Source organism: Heterodontus francisci, chromosome 7 (assembly GCF_036365525.1).
Source record: "Heterodontus francisci isolate sHetFra1 chromosome 7, sHetFra1.hap1, whole genome shotgun sequence".
In the NCBI taxonomy this organism is placed as follows: Eukaryota; Metazoa; Chordata; class Chondrichthyes; order Heterodontiformes; family Heterodontidae; genus Heterodontus; species Heterodontus francisci.
This window is the reverse complement of record NC_090377.1, coordinates 91,608,726-91,615,166: the sequence shown is the minus strand read 5'-3', so window position 1 is coordinate 91,615,166 and position 6,441 is coordinate 91,608,726.

The window sequence follows — 6,441 nt, the reverse complement described above, 5'->3', positions numbered from 1 at the left end:
CCAAGAAGCCCTCACCCCACCAACAGCACAAGCCGCCTCTGATAGAGTGCCTCCCCCGCCCTCTTGATCGACCCCCATCCACCTCGCCAGGGCCCAGCCGATTGTCTCTGGCGAGGCCTGAAACCCTCCCTTACTTTTTTTGGGGCCAGCATCCATGATGCTGCTCTGGGCTGGGTGCAGTCCCAGCAGTGGCCACCACTCATGGTGATACTACTGGGACTGAAGAGTTGCTGCCCGCTGATTGGCCTGCAGCTCTTGGAGGCGGAACCTCCTGCCTCAGAGGAGCGGAAGTCCCGCCCAAGGCCAATTAAGGGCCTGGGCTATGCAAAAACACTACGTGTCTTCCAGGCCTGGCGGAGGTGAGCTTGCCCCTGACTTTTAAGCCAGTGGGCGGGGCCTCCATTACCACATAAAATTCCAGCCAGTGTATCTGCAGTCAAGATTCACTCATGAAAATATTTCAAAAAGATTCTAAAAGAACATATGCCCACAGTGGGTCTTAAACCTATGACTTTCTGACTCAGACATGAGAATTCTATCACCATGCCAAACTGACACTTCTGCTGAGCTACCACACTAAAGGCAAAAATACTGGCAAGAGAACAAGGAGGAACTCAGCAGTCAAACAGAGACCAGAGATCTTGTTGCACCATTTTGCCAGCGACTCAGCATTAATACAAAAGTTCTGTGTATAGTCTGGGCACTGCACCTTAGAAAGAATAAGTTGGCCCTGGAAGGAGTGCAGTGCAGATTCACCAGAATGTTACCTGAGCTCCAAGGGTTAGATTATGTGGAGATTAAATAAACTAGACTTGTATTCCCTGGAATATAGAAAGTTATGAGATAATTTAATTGAGGTTTTTAGGATTTTGAAAGGAATTGATAGGGTAGATAGAGAAACTTTTTATGCTGGTGGGGGAATCCAGGACAAAGAGACATAACCTTAAAATTAAGGCCAGATCATTCAGGAGAGAAGTTAGGAAATATGTCTCCATGCAAAGGATTGTAGAAATGTGGAATTCTGTCCCACAAAAAGCAGTAGGTGCTAGATCAATTAATAATAATAGGGTAGGTGATGATGTAGTGGTAATGTCACTGAGTTAGTAATCCTGGGAACATGTATTCAAATTCCACCATGCCAGCCGTTGGAATTTAAATTCAAAGCATTAATAAAAATCTGGAACTGAACGGTAGTCTCAGTAATGGTGCCATGAAACTATCAATTGTCATTAAAAACTGATCTGGCTCACTAATGTCCTTTAGGGAAGGAAATCTGTCACCTTGTCTGGTGGTCTACATGTGACTCCAGACCCACAACAAGGTGGTTGACTGAACTGTGCTCTGAAATGGCCTAGCAAGAAAGTTGTCAAGTGCAATTAAGGATGGGTAACAAATGCTGCCTTGCCTGTGACACCCACATCCCGTGAAAGAATTAAAAAAAAATATCAGAAAGCAATAGATTTTTTTCTACAAGCAATGCTGGAAATACTCAGCAGTTCTGGCAGCATCTGTGGAGAGAGGAGCAGAGTTAATGTTTCAGGTCAGTGACTCTTCTTCAGAACTAGAAAATATTAGAAATGTGAAAGGTTATAAGCAAGTAAAGCGGGGGTGGGGCAAGAGATAACAAAGGAGAAGGTGTAAATAGGACAAGGTCACAGAATAGTTGACCAGAAGGTTGTGGAGCAAAGGCAAACAATATGTTAATGGTGTGTTGAAAGACAAAGCATTAGTACAGATAGGGAGTTAGCAGACTGAAAATTGAACAGCCGCAAGTACAAACATGAAAAAAAAAACAGTGGGTAAGCAAACTGAACAAACTAAGATGAAACAAACACAAAAAATATATAAAAAAAGGAAAAGAAAAAAAACTGAAAATAAAAGTAAAATGGAGCCCGTCATGCTCTGAAATTACTGAACTCAATGTTCAGTCCGGCAGGCTGTAGTGTGCCTAATTGGTAAATGAGATGCTGTTCCTCAAGCTTGCATTGATATTCACTAAAGGGCTCCATTTTACTTTGATTTTCAGTTTTTTTTTTCTTTTTCCTTTTTTTATATATTTTTTCTGTTTATTTTATTTTATTTCATCTTAGTTTGTTCAGTTTGCTTACCCACTGTTTTTTTTCATGTTTGTACTTGCGGCTGTTCAATTTTCAGTCTGTTAGCACCCTATCTGTATTAATGCTTTGTCTTTCAGCACACCATTAACATATTATTGGCCTTTGCTCCACGACCTTCTGGTCAGCTATTCTGTGACCTTGTCCTATTTACACCTTCTCCTTTGTTATCTCTTGCCCCACCCCCGTTTTACTTGCTTATAACCCTTTACATTTCTAATATTTCCCAGTTCTGATGAAGAGTCACTGACCTGAAACGTTAACTCTGCTTCTCTCTCCACAGATGTTGCCAGGCCTGCTGAGTATTTCCAGCGTTTCTTGGTTTTATTTCAGATTTCCAGCATCCGCAGTATTTCACTTTGATTTTAGATTTTTTTCAACCTTAGGGTATTAAGGGATATGGAGCCAAGGTGGGTGGAGGGAATTAGGATACACATCAGCCATGATCTCGCTGAATGGTGGAACAGGCTCAAGGGGCTGAATGGTCTATTCCTTTTGCCTTTGTTTCCTATGTAAGTGGATACATGCAGCTCTCCACTGCAGATAGCTGAATTTACCTACAGCTACTTTAGGTCAGCAAAACAAAACAAAACAAAAATTGTCTGTTACTGAAATTAATATTAGGAGGTGGGTAACAAAGCATCTAACAATGAAATGGTTTTAGTTATACTCTATACAAAAGTAAAATATTTCAGATTCTGGAAATCTGGAAAAAAAACCATAAAATCCTGGAAATACTCAGCAGATCAGGCAGAAACAATGTTAACTCAATGGCCTATAAAGGTAAACATTTATTCTTTGGACTTAAGGGAACAAAGATAGGGAACACATAAGGAGAATGACCAAAGTCAGATGGAGTAAGGGTTTTACTGGGGACAAAGACATCAAGTTTGGAGGTGAGGATATGATTGAGCAGGTCAGTAGCTGCAGAAATATTGTAGTGAATGGAGGGGCAAAGGGAATTTGAAAGCACCGTTGTACATGACTTTAGGGAGTGTTTTTCCAATGGCAGACACAGCAGGAAGTGGGGCAGGGAAAGGGAGAGGGATGCAAGTGGAAAGGGATACAAAGAAGTGATCAGAAATGGCCTTATCCGTGATTGACATAATTGGAATAGAGGGGCCAGGTAGCAGGCCACAAGAGCACATCGTCTTCCTGCACTTTCAACCAGCGGATTGCTGTGTAGCATAAGGAGGGAAATTCCAGCGATGAGGGAAAAGAAAAATCATGTTTTAAAAATAGATTTTTGCAGGAAGAAGAGCCTAGGCCTTGATCCATAGAGGAATACAAGAGCTAGGTACCAGAAGGGATATGAGAGCGCTATTTGCAAAATCAAGGCACCATTTTACAGAGTATGCTCCAACAAATGAGGTCAATGGTGGTCAAGGAGACAGCCCTCCAATGGCTGGAGTAATGCCCGACATATAGGGTGCTGGTCATAGTTATCAAAGATCTGGACATTGCTGCAGAGATCAGGAGATCAGAGCAGGAGTTCCTCAGGCCAATCTCTTTGGCCTAACCATCTTCATCAATGACTGTCAGGAATGGGGTGTTTGCTGACAAGTCCACAGCTCCATACATAACTTGTGTAATAATGAAGCAGCCTATGCTAGCTTACAACAGGATCAGGACAGCACTGTGGATTAGGCCAACACATGACAGGTAACATTTGTGACACATAGGTGCCAGGCAATCACTATCTCCAACAAGTCAATGCCCAGCCACTATCCCAACCTTCAATGGCTCCAAAATTATAAAGGATCTCACTATCAACATCCTGTGGTCACCATTAACCAGAATGTTAACGAGACCAACCATATCAACACTGTGATTACAAGGCAGAGGCTGGGTACTCTGTGATGAGTTGCTCACCTCATGATACCCCAAAGCATCTCCACTATCCACAAGATTCAAGTCAGGACAGGGATGGAATATTAGCCATTTACCTGGAGGTGTGCAGCTGTAAGATCATAGAAGAGTCGCAACATCCAGGATAGAATAATGTACACAATCAGCCCCTCTGCTACTGGACTGAATACCCAATCGGTACACCACCAGCACATGGTAGCTACAGTCTATTACATCTACAGGATATACGACAGCCATTTATTTAGGTTACTTCAACAGAACCTCCCAAGCCCCACAATCTCTATCACTGAGTAAGGCAAGAGCAGTGATCATATGGGATCATTACTTAAATATTCTACTCCATGTCACACACCACCCTAACCTGGACATTTATTGCCACTCCTTCATTGTCAACGTTCTGTAATTCCCTACCTAATACTATTATGAAAGCATCATTAGTACAAGGCGACTCACCACCAAATTCTCAAGGCTACTACAGTTGAGCAATAAATGCGGCCTTGGTAGCGTCACCTATCTGCAGAGAAGAAATATTAAAAAGTGATCCCATGGCAGATGTTAAGAAAAATACTTTCATTTTTCTTATTCTTTCATGGGATGTGGGTGTCAGTGATGAGGCCAGCATTTGTTGTCCATCCCTAATTGCACTTGAACGGAGTGGCTTGCTAGGCCAGTTCATAGGGCAGTTAAGAGTCAACCACATTGCTGTGGGTCTGGAGTCACATGTAGTCCAGAGCAGGTAAGGATGGAAGATTTCCTTCCCTAAAGGACATTAGTGAACAAGATGGGTTTTATGACAATTGATTATAGTAATGGTAACTATGAATGAAACTGAGACTAGCTTTTCAATTCCAGATTTTATTAATTATTGATATAGAATAGCAGGCAAAGCTGGAGATAAGCAAAATGTCTGGGTTTTTTTGTGAAATATATTTGTCAATTAACATCTTCAGGTTTGTGGATTAGCTGTGTATCTCTATCTGTCCCTGAAAAGGCCTTTGCCAGGTCTTCTCCATTCCAAAGCTTCTGATCTTCCAATGGTCTTAGGTCACACCTAATGGTCCAATATAGCAGATGATGTGTCTAAGCCATATTACTAGAAGCCCCTTCATTGGCATCCAGGGTTTATGCAGGTGTTATGGCATTTGTTTATTCAAATAGGGGGTTTCACACTAGCTTGAAGCCTCCTTTGCAAAATTGGATTATGCATGACTGTAGCATGCTGCAGTCAGTATTCTGAGATGCTTGAAAGCCAAACCAGTAATCCACAAAGGGAAATGTTAAGTTTTATTTTATTATTCACCTTATTGTGAAGCTGAGAGGAGCAGAAACACTGCTCCTGGTTCCACATTCTATTTGCAGCCTCCCAGGACCTATTGACCTTGTCCAGCCTCTGAACTAACCAATCTTAGTGCCTCTACGGCCACTACTAGTGTTTACCGCTTGCTGGTAATAGCAAATGAAGCCAGTGAATCAACTTCCCATGGTCCTGCAGCTGGCCTCTTTAGACACCTGCAATGTGTGCTGCACAGGGATTCTGCCCACACCAGGATCATGCCCAATTCAACTAGTAGGCCTCTTATCTCCTGTATTGATCTTTCTCTTATACCACCCAAAATAATTTTTGCCTTTTAATATCTCATTCTCTCCATCCAAGCAGTTCACAGGTCATTCCATTGCTTTTCATGTTTTTTCTAACCCTACTCCTTTATCTTGTTCTGTTCATTTTTAAATGTTGATCATCAGTGATCTAGACACCCTGCTCCATTTTTGTCCAAATAACAGACCAGAGTTCTTCACTCACTATTTCACACCTTTCAAAAATAAGGGAGCCTTTCATATTCTGCATTGTTGCCTTTCAAATGGCTGAACAAAGAATTAGTATTCCCTTTAAGTAATGTTGCCACATTATGTCCAATCATGTGATACAGCCACATTGGCGCAGCAAACCACTGTGCCGTCAGGCAAGTCCATGTTCAATACTAGCAGAAACCAAAAATGTGATGAATCATTATCAGTACCATTTACATTAAGTTGCATCACTATCTGCACAGCAGATTCCTGTACAACATAAATCTTGCACCTTCAGTGCTCACATTCACTGTCAAAATGACACTTCTAAACAATGGAATAGTGGGTTTACCTTCAGCTTAAGTTACAAGTTTTCTACAGTGTAACCAATTATTTTCATTGCATAAGTCAAAGAAAAGGCTTTTGGTTTTAGGCTTTTAACTGGAAAATGGATTGAAGTATAGAATATGATCACCAAAACACTTGTAAAATATTAAATTACATGTAATAACTAGATTTAACTTATTCAGTTATCCGTTTCATATATTTAGAGGTGTTGAGCCGTCTGTTTTTTTTCTCTCCCTTCCAAGGCTATGCTGGTGTGTTTTTTTTTCTAAGTTTGCCATGTATTCCAGTAGACACAAGTCTACAGCAAAAGATGAATTTGGAA